General features: G+C 41.4%; 1 long non-coding RNA gene across 1 annotated transcript in view; it reads left to right on the forward strand.

Annotated features, from left to right (window-relative positions):
• Nucleotides 1-13,371, forward strand: part of LOC144226998 (uncharacterized) — a 31,188-nt gene extending 17,817 nt beyond the window's left edge. The window contains exons 2-3 of the long non-coding RNA XR_013333806.1: nucleotides 10,326-10,481; nucleotides 13,171-13,371. This is a non-coding gene — a long non-coding RNA (uncharacterized LOC144226998). The remainder of the gene's footprint in view (nucleotides 1-10,325; nucleotides 10,482-13,170) is intronic.
• The last annotated feature ends 279 nt before the right edge of the window (nucleotides 13,372-13,650 follow it).

The following is a 13,650-nucleotide window of genomic DNA, read 5'->3' on the forward strand; positions in this document are numbered from 1 at the left end:
TTTTACCAAAGCTGTATCTCTTTTTATATTCTCAACCCCAGGTAATTATTCCACATCATCTCAGGATTTAAAGTTCAGAAACTTCAAGTTACCCAATGTACCTCTGCTAATCTCAATCACCTCTGCTCACCTCAATCTCTATATCTAATTGATTATGAAGTGTCACTGATATTACCACTTAAATATATCTCTAACTTCTTTCCTTCTCTCTGGCCAACTGTAACCACATTACTGGTTCAGACCTTCATCATCCTTTGCTCGGACAACTGCAGTAATACTACAATTAGTCTCTCTGCTGCTATAAATTCATTCTGTATTCTTTAGCCAGAGTAGTGTATCTAGGAGATGATTCTGCTTTTTTACTCTTTCTGTTTCAAATTTTACATTGGATTGACATCACCTACTGAGTCACCATCTTGTTCCCTATTATGACATAAAAGATCTCCTATGATCTACTAGTCACTAGCCAGACACTGTACCACGTGTTATATGTAACTGACATAGAGCTCACAGCAGTTCTCTCTGTACCCTTGGTAGTCTCTGTGCCCTGATCAGGTGATTCTTCCTGGAATTCCTTTCCCCATATTTGCTGGACCAATTCCTACACATCCTTTATGACTTAGCAGAAATCATCATTTCCAGGAAAACTTGGTTAGTCCTCCAGGTTAGGAGAAGTGCCCCACTTTTGTAGTGTCTCTCTTGTTAGACTGTAAGCTTATCAGGTCAAGGGTCACTTCCTTGATCTCTGTCTACACTCTTATTCTGTAGCACAGATGTCAAGCTTATAATAAATGTTGGTGATATTGAGCTGAAGATAACTTGGTGAGACAATCCCAATAGGAAGTAGTAAGAAGGCAAAAACTCCCTTTGCTTATTTTGTACTTTTGCTTATAGCAGAGCATATATTTGGTGGGTGGAAGGAAGGATGGATGGGAGAGGGCATTATTATCACTGTAGATGACAGCTGTGGGTAAAGATATAGACTTTAGTAGAAAGCAAAAATCAGAAAAGAAAAATCAGGATCTGGAGAAAGGGATGACAGGGGTAGAAAGAGCTTATATCATACAGTCATCTTGTTCAAATCCTCTTGACTTTACTGGTTTGCAGGGTCTTTGGCCAATTGTCCCTGTCCAAGAGTTTGTTCATCAAACAGGAGCTCCAACCAACTTTCTGGAGCTTCAACCTGACAGCACTTTGCATCATCATCCTACCACATTACTCTTTATCCTTCCCTTCTCTCTTCCTCCTCCTCCTCCTCCTCCCCCTTCCCCTCCCTTCTTCTCCTCCTCCTTTTTAAAAGTAGGCTTCCTAGGGCGCCTGGGTGGCTTAGTCGGTTAAGCGTCCGACTTTCGCTTAGGTCATGATCTCACGGTTCGTGGGCTCGAGCCCCGCGTCGGGCTCTGTGCTGACTGCCGGCTCAGAGCCTGAAGCCTGTTTCAGTCTGTGACTCCCTCTCTCTCTGACCCTCCCCTGCTCACACTGTCTCTCTCTCTCTCCTAGAAATAAATAATTAAAAAAAAATATTAAAAAAAAATAAAAGTAGGCTTCATGCCCAGCATAGAACCCAACACAAGGCTTGAACTCATGACCCTGAGGTCAAGACCTACGCTGAGATCAACCAACTGAGCCATCCAGTCGTCCCAATACATACCATATTACTTCTTACCCCTCACCCTCAGACTCTGCTTTTGATGCTGAGGTGTGAGATGCTCCTATGCATCAAGGATTTGTGATTGCCCCATGGGTAAAGGACCCATGCATTTGCAGCAAGTTTTTGATCAATTGGTTATGGGAGCTGGGATATAAATTTTTACCCCTACTTTTCACAGACAGATTGTTTGAAAATGAAAGCATTCACATAGCCCTCTCAAGGCACCCCCCAGGAGACTGACTAATCAGTCATGCTGAATACCAAGTAGTGGTCTGTGTACTAACACTCTCTGGATAGGATCTTTTTTTCTTTGCCTTTCTTCCTCTTTCCCTCATCTTGTTTCCCTTGCATTGTATTCCTTAATACAGTAACATATAATTTTTTACCTATTTTATTACTGTTGTTTTAATCCAGGGCTCTGCTCTCTGGAGGACCCAGGATAAGCCAGTTGGTACCATGTGTGGCCCTCAAAAATATGCCCTAAGGATAGCATTTTGGAAACTCTTACTTTGGAATCAGCCCTAAGAGATCCAGAGGACATGAGTAAATTACATGAAGAGGTGACTCAATCTACCTTGGCATCTACCTCTAAAGTGCTAATACTTGTTCTTCAACTCACACGTATAGCATCACAGTGGTGGTAGTAGGGTTTCTTACAATCAGTTGAATGTGCTGGGGCTGGTTTATAGTTCATTGATAGGTCAGTATGGTATATTGATATGAGCATAAATTGGACTAGTGCTTTTTAGACCCATTCAAGCATATCCCCAAAAGACAGCGATGAAGTTAAATATGCTCACTGTGCAAAACTTCTAGCGATATATTTAGTTGTTCCCATTGTAATGATAGAGAAGTCGTCTAAGATATGGATATCTATGGATGCTTGGGAACAGTGGATAAATTGATTGCTTGTTCAAGGACTTAGAAGAAAAAACGTTGGAAGATTAGGGACAAAGTAGTGTGGGAAAGATATATGTGGGCGGGCATCTGTGAGTTGGCACAAAGCATGCAGGTCTTTGTGTCTCATGGTAATGCTCAAGGGAGAACAGTCACGGAATTAGAGGCTTTTAAAAGCTGGGGGGTAGGGTGACTCATTCTGTGCATGCCACTCAGGCTTCCCATCTGTGGCAGCCCCAGTGTAGGTGTAGTGGGCCCATGAACAGTGTGGCCGTAGGGATGCCTGGGTGACTCAGTCAGTTGGGCGTCTGACTTTGGGTCAGGTCATGGTTTTACAGTTTGTGGGTTCAAGCCCCACGTTGGGCTCTGTGCTGACAGCTTGGAGCCTGGAGCCTGCTTTGGATTCTGTGCCTCCCTCTCTCTCTGACTCTCCCCTGCTCAAGCTGCCTCTCTCTCTCTCTCAGAAGTAAATAAATTAAAAAAAAAAAAAAAAACATTTAAGAAACAACAACAGTGTGGCCATAGTGGCAAGGATGGAAGTTAAACATAAGCTCAACAGAACGGTCTCCCTCTCACTTTATTGAGCATAAGGGAAATCTAGAATGGCAGGTGGGGAATGATCAGTCATGGCTTCAAGACCAAGTGCAAGAATGGGGTTGTAGTTCCTTCACCCGCTTTCTAGCTTCTAGTTCTTCTTAGAGACTAGGGCTTGATTCCACCTTGAAGGAGACTCTGAGACTGGCTGTATATCCCCTCTTGGGGCATCTTGTTCTCACAGCAATGAAGCCCAAATTATAATAGGGGTGTCAATACAAGGCAAGGGGATGGATGAGTCTGATAGACTCCTCTATCTCTGGGGCCCTAGGCCACTGGCTCTGTCCTGGCCACTGGTGTATAACCAGCCAGATACCTGCTTGGATCCTGATCAGTTTCCTGCAGGCAGCACCCAAGAGCAACTTTCGCCATTAAACCAAGCATTCCTGCCATCACACCCTGGGCCTTCTATTTTTATAAGAACTGAAGCAAGAGGGGCCTTGAAACTTGCTCACTGCCAAACTCTGCAACTCAGATATATGGGGTAGTTATCCCATGAAGTGAAATTTGATCAGTGAGAGATAGGAGCTGGCAGATAATATCTTCCTTTCTCCTTACCCAGACACATGGTGTGAAGTTACACGTGTTCACATGGCTCATTGGACGTCAGTCCAGAAGATCAAGCAACCAGTGACACTCAATACCAAAATGGCCAGCTTGGTAATGATAACCTACCCTATACTGGTTCTCACATCTCCCTCTTATTCCCCTTTTCCCTTAATCCCATTTTCCTGGGATTGTACTCTCTAATAAAACACTACACATAAGCTTTTGCCTTGGGCTTTGCTTTCTGGGAAGCCTACCCAAGGCTGAACTGAAATACAAATGCAGAGATTTGAGGTAGAGTGAGTTTGTACAAAGGATCTAGAAGCAGATGCATGGCAGGGCAGCGGGGGAGGGGGACATGCACCTGGAAAGTGGGAGAGGGGTCTTTCTTCTTTCTGACTGTTTTCCAATTCAAGACATTTTGAAATATTGGCATGAGGATTTATAACATTATTAAAAAGACATTAGGGAGAGTGGAAATTAAGATTATAAGACATGTAAAGAAGGGGACCATTTCATTTGTGCTTTTTTTTCTGACATTAACACCTGGCCTGGTGCCTATCCTTCCAGAGACACTCATCTCCAGGCTTGCTCCTCTTCTTGGAAAACTTGGCCTTGACTGTTCTCAGAAGACACTGTGCAGTACACTGGAGTGCCCCTCTGCTGTTTGATTAGGTTTTAATGAGCCTCAAAATATCCTGCCATAAGCCTCTTTGTTCATCCTTGTTATGTATATGGAAGCCCAGGATAGGTGGGCGGAAATGGCTAAGTATCGGATGGTACAAGATCTGTGCCAATTTGCCAAATGGAATTTTTTGGGGAAGTATGCCTTTTAAAAACTCCTGTCTGAAAGCAGGTTTGATTTGTCATTTCTAAAGGATACATGATTTCCCTTTCAAATATGAACTATTGGGGTTTTATTGTCAATGTACACAATAAAGCGTATCATAAACAGCCTCACCACAAAACATGTTAATCTTCCCGAAGTGTCCCACTGACATCTACTTTCCTTTTCTTTCCCTTTTGAATTTTTACATGACCCCAGAGTGGCTCCGTTACTAATAGGAACAAATGGCTGAATGCACACTAAAAGCGTGGGGTGCTGCCAGGCTGGGGGTTACCATTTAACACTCTTTCAGATAGTAGCACAGCGTGAAATACTAATTCATTACATCTACAATACCATATCCATTAGTGCTTTCTCATTCTGAAATTTAAATCGTCCAAAGCTCAGAGAGTCACTAAAGAGAGTAATTAATACAATAGCACAATTCTTCATGGTTCAGGTGATATGATGGACTGACTTACCTGTCACAAATAAATATTATAGGAGACAGTCTCCTTCCGTGTTACATTTTAATAGTGCTCCACCTTCTCCATGTTCTACCATTCTTTTTCCTGCTGGATTTTATATTTTTGCCTGGTGAAGATACACTGACCCTCTGTTCCCATGCTCATGCCTCATTCTTTTTAAAATAGCTCCACTGTTTGAAGAGCTGCACCATTGCAATAACTATGTATAAAAGGGACATGGTTTATATGCTTCGGTTTCACCTGCCAGTTATCTACCTTTCTGCCTCCTCTCTCGTGAAGGGTAGCAGAACTGGTCACACCAAAATATGCCTCTTTGGCATAAGGATTATTTGGGGTTGATGATTTTTAAGAAAGCAGACACCAGGAAAGCTCTAAAAACCAAGTATACGTTACAGTAACCAAGTATATGACCTGTGGTAAGAGCATTTAGATTTACAAGGGAAATCTCCATTTGTAAGGCTGTCTCCCTGTGTGTACTAAGGATGACTAAGTTTCTAGAAACTTCTCAATTGAAAAGGCAATAATTTAGATCTCTAAATTAGTCTTGTTACTAGTTACTTCCTGGCAACCTCCTGGTAACAGGCCTGGCCCACTGGTAGCAGCTGTCTTTTGTTTCTAGCTGAAGATGGAGTTTAAGGTGATGGCTTGGACCATTTGAGGGAGTTCCTCACTTTTCCTGTGTCTCTCCCATGTATACAGGAGGTATGCACGTTATTAAATCTCTGTTTGTTTTTCTCCCATTCATCTGTCTTTTTTATTACAGAGGAGTCTCAGCCAAGGCCCTGGAAGGGTAGAGGGAAAATTATTTTTCCTCCCTTACGATCCTCTTCATCTTCTTTCATATTCAGTGTACACATTCCTTATAAAACAGCTATTTGGTTCTAAGACCCGTCGGAGATAGTTTTCTTGACCATGGAAGTCTGCCAGTTTGTGTGAGTTGCAGAGCCTCCTTCTCATAATCACAAACTCAGACTCTTTGAGATCTAATGTCTACATCCATTACCAAATACATTTCATAAGCAACTTCACAAGACTCACTACAAGGGATATGGTTGCTTTTGTACAAAGTAAGTGGGGGGTTAAAAAGCTTTTGCAAATGGTTGGAACTGCTCAAATGACTTATTTGCATAGGAGAGAAGCAGGTGCCCCATAAATATGTTTGGCCAGCATTTTAAACTACCAGCACACCATTATCTCATTAGATCCCACAGCGACTCTCTGAGTTCAACAGGGTGAGTGTCATCAGGTATATTTTTTTAAAAAGTGAAGCTCAGAGATATCAAGAAGAAATTGCATATACAAATCTTGGATTGAATCTAGGACTTCTAACATGACATTCTAATTTGTAATCTGAAGTTCTATTATTAACTAGAAATGACAGCTCTAAAAACATGGCTGTTTTTCAAATCTTTCTTTGCTTTATAAAGTTCTGGAATTGTTTGTATGAGAGGGTAAGTGCTTGTACTCATGTAAAAGTCCACTGGCATAGGGGTGTGTATCTTATATAGGCTGTTAATCTTTATTAGATATCCCCCCCAGAAGCTAGAGTTTAGGTTTTCCCAGAACATTCCAGAATGTTGTCTCAGCTCCTCTGCACTTGTTTGAACACTACTGACTAGCTTGGGTGACTCTTCTTCCAGGACTCCGAGGGTCTCTGTAGCTACAATCTGTTCTCTCTTTTTTCTCTTACACCAATTCTCAATGAATTTTCTACTCAATATCTTTATCTCCTCACTTCTAAGTCATGCTTCGTATTACTTCCATGTGACTTCTGCCAGCACGATTCATAATTAGACACCATTATAAGCATGGACTTTTGTCTTGCTCAACTTAACAAACAGTGCCCAGTCCTTAACTCCTTAAATGCACAAGAGGGTACAGCCATTTGCCTCTCGTTGAAGCATCTCCCTCTACTTCCATGATGCCTCAATCCCTCACTTTGCCTCCTACTTCCCTGGTCATTCCTTCTCGGTCTCTTGTTGGATCGTCCTTCTCTATCCAACCTCTAATGTTGAAATCCCTCAAGGCTCAGTTTTAGAATCTCTCCCTTTTTCCCAATTTCAGGCTGTCTCATCAGTTCCAGTGGCTCCATTTATCATCTATATGCTCAGAATTTTAAATTTATATCACCACTCAGATACCTTTTGTATTAGAATTCTCCAGAGGCACAGAACCGGAAGGATATATATGTACACTCACACGCTCACACTCACACACACACACACACACACACGAAGAAATTTATTATAGGTAATTGGCTAATGTGATTATGGAGGCTGAGAAGGCCACATCTGCCATTGGGAAGCTGGGACCCCAAGAGAAGCAATGTTCAAATGTTCCAGTTCGAGTGTGAAGGTCTGCAAACCAGAAGAATCAATGGTGTACATTCTAGTCTGAGAGCCAACAGGCTCCAGAGTCAAGAAGATCTGATGTTTTGTTTCTAAAGTCCAAAGTCAGGAAAAAGACAGAGATCCAGTTCAAACCATCAGGCAGGAGGAGACTCTCTTCCTAATGGGAGGGTCAGCCTGTTTGTTCTAATCAGACCTTCCACAGACTAGATGAGGCCTGTTCATATTTGGGAAGGCAAACTGCTTGACTCAATTTACTGATTCACATGTTAATCTCAAGAAGACAAGAAGACATCCCTACTGACACACTCAGAATAATGTTTCAGCAAATATCTGGGTGATCCAAAGCCCAGTCAGACTTTAACCACCACGATTTTTCAGAAATTTATACCTCTGGCTACCTAATTACCAGGTCTACTTTGATTTCACATAGATACCTAAAACTTAACCTCTCAAAAAATTTAACATATAGGCTTTTCCTTCAAATTTATTCCCCTTCAAGTACTCCTAAACCCTGTAAAGTGACACCATCACCCATTCAACCACTTATGTCAAAATCCAGGAGCTGCGTTCCATACCCTTTTCCCCACATTTCCCCAGAGCATCAGTTTCATTTTTTAGATATTTGTTGCAGTTTTCTACTGTTTTTCCATTTCTATTGTTACTTAATTTGGGTATCTTAATACGTTGTAAGAATTACTGACCAAAATGATGATGATCAGCATGCTTCTAAACTCCCGCCACCCAAATCCATACTCCATAAAGCACCCAGTGATCATTTAAAATGCTCATTAAATCATGTTACTACCCAGGTTAAAATTCTTCTTTGGCTTCCCAGTGCTTGTATGATAAATCCAAACTCCTTAACAAGCCCTACAAAGCCTTGCATGATGTGACCTTTGCCAACATCATTAGCCTTATCTTGTCGATCTTTTTCATTCACTGTGCCCTGCTGAGAGGTTTCTTTTTTTTCCTTTCCGTGCCTCCCACACAGAGCGTTCTTTTCCTCCTCAACAATATTACAGATACTGTTCTTTCTGCCAGAAACACTCTTGGCCTTTTACTGCCTTTGCCCAGACAAGTTCTGTACAGCCTTTAGCACTCAGCTTGTGTGTCACTTCCCTGGGAAATCTTCCTGAGTCCCCTGATTAGGTGTACGTGTGCTTAAAGCACCTTGTGCTTCTCCATTACAGCTCTAGTCAGAGGTACCCTTGATTCACTGCTTTGTAATTATCTTCAATGCCCATCTCCAATACCAGACTGTAAGTTTTCTCCATCTGAATTATTTGCATCTTGTGAGTTATGCAGGGTTCATACAAGGTATGAGTCATTTAATGAATAAATGAATAATGATTTTGTGAGTAAATGAATGGATGGACCAATGAGATGATGGGCTCTCCTAACACAATCAGATACCAAACCAAGTAACAGTAGCAGAATCTCTTCCCCATTCAAGTGTCAGTCTGGATCATGTGGAGAATTCAAAGGGCAAAAGCAGATATCTCCTAGCATCCCCCATTCTCAGATATAAAGAAGAGGATCGTGGGGGCATCTCGGTGGCTCGGATGGTTAAGTGTCTGACTTTGACTCAGGTCATGATCTCACGGTTCACGAGTTCTAGCCCCGTGTCGGGCTCTGTGCTGACAGCTCAGAGCCTGCAGCCTGCTTCGGATTGTGTGTCCCTCTCTCTGCCTCTCCCCTGCTCGTGCTCTCTCTCTCTCTCTCCATCTTTCAATGATAAATACACTTAAAAAAATTAAAAATAAAAAAAAGAAGAAGAGGGCTGTGGGAGGAGGTAAAGAAGAGGTCTGGATGGACCAGGGCAGAAAGAGTAAGAGCCAGAACAGTAATAAGAAATGACAAAAACCTGGCTATTTCAGTTACTACTTCTAGTAGGATTAGCACTCTCTTTTCAAGACTATAATTGACCTTCTCTGTGGTTTTGCAAAGGCATACACAGCCAGGAAAACCCTGGCATCTGATACTGATACACATATTTTGGAGGGAAGGGGACGATAAGCATTCAGATTTATAAAACCACTGGAGGGACCTTCTGTGACAAGGGTGATTCTCCTGTGCTAGGGCCACATGGCTCACCTTAGGGGCAAGGCCCTGTGCGAGCCGTGGTTGCTGCGGAGTGAGATCACAGAGTCCAGCTAATATTCACCCGCTTTATGGAGTGTGGGTGTGTTAGGCTTGGCTTCTCCATCTAGGTGTTCCTCTTTTATCTTGACCTCATGCGGTATTATGCTTTGACATTCAGCCTCAATGATGACATCTGTACGTTGTGCTCGGGCTCAGAGATGGCTGGCAAGAACAGTGTTATGAAGCAGGCAAGGATTAAATATCTCATATCACTATGAAGCAAGGATCCACATCAACTAAGGAGAACCCCAGCTTCTGACAAGGTTAAAAACATTCAGAGGACTGTGTGACAGTTAGGAGATAGAAAAACTATCCGAGGAACTTTGCTCAACAAAGGCAGTTTTAATCAAAAGACGAATGAATTTACAGGACACATGGCATTGATCTTAGGGACACTGAGTGACGCCTATGTTGAGGGAATAAGAAATGCATAAAATAAAGGGAAATGAAGGGAAAAAAAAGAGAGGTACTCATTTTGGACAGGGTGGCTCCTTTCCTTCAGCATTACTAAAGCACCCTCAAGTCTGTCGATTATGCAATGGATGCTTGCATTATAATTTTTTGTTTACCACCAGGCAACATCTGAACTATCTTTTCCCATGAAGGCGCCAAGGTCAATGATACAGATAATTAACCAACTGATTTAGGGCATTAATTTTCCTTGAAGTTCTAGCAAGAGTCACTATCCAGCCTTGAGCCTCCTCTTCCTCCACATAGACACAGGGACAAGGGCTGGCTCCAGACGGACACTGAGGAAATCCACGGTCGACGTGCTGTCCGGCAGCATCGTCTGTCTACTTAAATGATGATGAATGCTATCTTTGTTCCAGGCAGGAAGATGTCATTACGCCAGCTCATACTGTTGACCTCCCAGGGCTTCCCACTAAGTGTTGCCAAAGGGTTGTGGTGCTGATAATTCCTTACAGCGCTCCGAAGAGAATAAAGCAGAGAGGTAAACCTGATGAAAATTGGATAAAGAACCTAAGGTGAATTGAAGCTTAATATACCAAACAGCAGAGAGCGTGGCTGGTTTCTTTCCCTACCTCTTGTTTTCCCTTTCACGATCGTAGGCAGTGCTCCAGCTGCGATTTCTGCCCTCTTAAAGCATTCTTCAGTCACTCATATCCAGTCTTGCACTTCACCTATCAATAAAAGGAACTTGAAATCTTTCAACACAGAGATATTATTTCTGCTTCAACTGATTTCAGGATGCCATAGTTCACAATGAAAATCTGCAGATTGTTGATAGCTCTGTCAATATCATTCAGCGGCTAACAGCACTTTATTTGTGGTACCTGTAGATAGAGTGCAGGCATCTGAACCCATCAATAAATGGAAAGAAAGTCCTGGGGCTCAGAACAATTTGGTTTTACAAGGGGCCTAGTTTACAAACTTCACTTCTTCATTACTGAAGAATTCCTTACAAGTTTTAAAGGACGGGAAATGTAAGCATCTTTTAACAACCTCGGTGGTAGGATAATAAGGGTGAGAACTCTACCTTCTAGTTCTTGCTCCACTCCTTTCACTCGATGCTAACAGAGAGGAGTGTTTGCTACAACATATGATGGTTCTGTATCATAGGTGTATATTCAATCCCTTCAAAGTATGTATTTAACAACAAGCTTTTTCTCATGTTTTTAGAAAATCGTTCATCGTCAGTTTCATTGGTATTTTTATTATTTGGCTATTGGACGTCTTTTCATGCTTCTTATTCATTTCTTTTCACTGTCAGCCATTTGCCTATTTGGTATTATGGCCTTCATAGACATAGATACATGCGTACATATCTGTGTACATATTTGTTGTCATTGTTGAATTTGATGAATCCATGGTTGTTTTTTTTTTATTACAGATACTGAACTTTTGTTTAGTGATTAGCAAAACGATGGATCTTTTAAAAATGGTTTCACTGGGGCGCCTGGGTGGCTCAGTCGGTTAAGCATCTGACTTTGGCTCAGGTCATGATCTCACAGTTCGTGGATTCAGGCCCCACATAGGGCTCTGTGCTGACAGACAGCTCAGAGCCTGGAGCCTGTTTCAGATTCTGTATCTCCCTCTCTCTCTGACCCTCCCCTGCTCACACTGTCTCTCTCTCTCTCTCAGAAATAAATAAAACATTAAAAAAATTAAAAATGTTTTCATTTAGCTTTGAAAGAAGAGAGAGCATGCGCACAAGTGGGGGAGGGGCAGAGAGACGGGGGCTGAAAGAAGATCCAAAGCAGGCTGTGTGCTGACAGCAGAGAGCTCAGTGTAGGGCTCGAACCCACGAACCACAAGATCATGACCTGAGCTAAAGTCTGACACTTAACCTACTGAACAACCCAGGCACTCCACCAAAACTATCGATTCTTTAAGTCAATCTGATTTATAGGGTCTTGATATTCACACTATTTAGGATGATGATTCTTAGAAAATTACCAATCATGAATGAATCTTAGGAAAGTTGTAGTTTAAGCAAAGAAAAAAAAATGGAAGAATCAATAAGGTATCATTATTACCACCGCTTAATGTAATTGAATCAATATCACTGAGCCATTGAAAGTCAACATATCAGAGAGAGATATTCAATAGAAATCTACTCCCTTTGAGGTGCCTCTGATGTTCAGTGAAAAATGACTAAACAATTATAAAACAAACCTATTTGATGTAGTATGGATTTTATAAATAAAGATTTAATATAATATTACTTTAAGAGAAGTCAAAATAAATTTTCTTGCTGAAAACTATGAGGGCACTATTATTTTCAGTAGGAGGAAAAAAAAAAAAACCTCTACCCCAAATACAATGACTCCATCCCAAATATCTCATAATGGGTCTATTAGATATTAGCTTATAAGCAGAGGTATTTTCTTACTGTATTCCTTATGAATGAAGTGATGAAGATAAAATTTCCTTACTACCAAAGTCTATCATGGCAATAGGGAGATAACTACCATCATCTGTAATCAGTGAGCTAAATTTTCTTAAATACTTTAAAATATAGACTGCACACCTTTGAAAGATCTTATGCATCAGAATATTAAATGCCCTGGAAAGTATAGCTTTCTTTTCCAAATTACACTACATAGAAGTAGAAAGAAACAGCATCAGGATTTCTGGTGAATCACCATGTTCCTGGCACTATTTTAGGTATGCAGGATACAGAGAATAAACATTATTCTTGATGTTATATGAAATGGACTCTTCCTAAATAAATATTTACTAGTTTTCCCCAATAATATATCTGTAAAATTATTGTGGGAAATAGACTCTTTGCCCAGGGAGCATTTTATAGTTAGCTGAGCCAGAGCCCATTAATGCTGAACAACAGCAAGAGGAACATTAGAATGGTAGCCTTCGTTTCTACTGGGGAAGAAGTTTCTTTGAAAAGCTCATGTAGTGGTTGTTGTTGATTGCGTACCTAGCATCATTTCTCTCATTTCTTTTTCCCAAAAGATCCCCAGTTTTGTTAGAGTACTTTCTTCCTTTCCAGTCAACTCAGGTGTCTCAGGTGAGTGTAGACCCACCCACAGCTCCAAGCGTATGACCGGTCTTCTTAAGTTTGCAGGAGGGGCCACATGATGGAATTTGGCACAATGGCTCATGGTCATCACATGCTCACGACCGTCTTAGGAAAGCTCTTCCCTGCTGTCCCGGGAAAGGTTACAAAGACGTCTCTTTGTCTTTTCCCTTTAGCCACTTTGTCCTGTGCATTGGATGCAGAACTATTGCTCTATCTCAAGATCAGTCAGAGGAGAAAGCTCGCAGGCACAAGAAAGTAGAACTGAATGAATCACAGGAAAATGAAGCAGCACCAGGAGATGAAGGCAAATCTTGAAGCCTCCCCTACCCCTGGATTTCCAACAATTTAAGCCAATAAATTCCCTTACTGTCGAAGCCAATTTGCATTGTGTTTTGTTACTTTCACCCAGAGCTATCTTAAATAATACCTAATATTACCTAAATCAGTGGAAAATTAGTAACTACAAAGAAGTGGCAATGGAAGATGAACTGAGTATGGAAGAAATCCATGCTCCAAGTCCACGTATCTGCTGCAAATGATCAGCAGTTGTATTAATTATCTGTTAATTACTTACTAATTCTTCATATGTCCTGATATGAAGATTTTTATGGCATTTTGTGATTTTATACCTCTATTTTATCGCTCTTTCTTTT

This window comes from Crocuta crocuta, unplaced genomic scaffold, assembly GCF_008692635.1.
Source record: "Crocuta crocuta isolate KB4526 unplaced genomic scaffold, BGI_CrCroc_1.0 scaffold32, whole genome shotgun sequence".
NCBI classification, from domain to species: domain Eukaryota; kingdom Metazoa; phylum Chordata; class Mammalia; order Carnivora; family Hyaenidae; genus Crocuta; species Crocuta crocuta.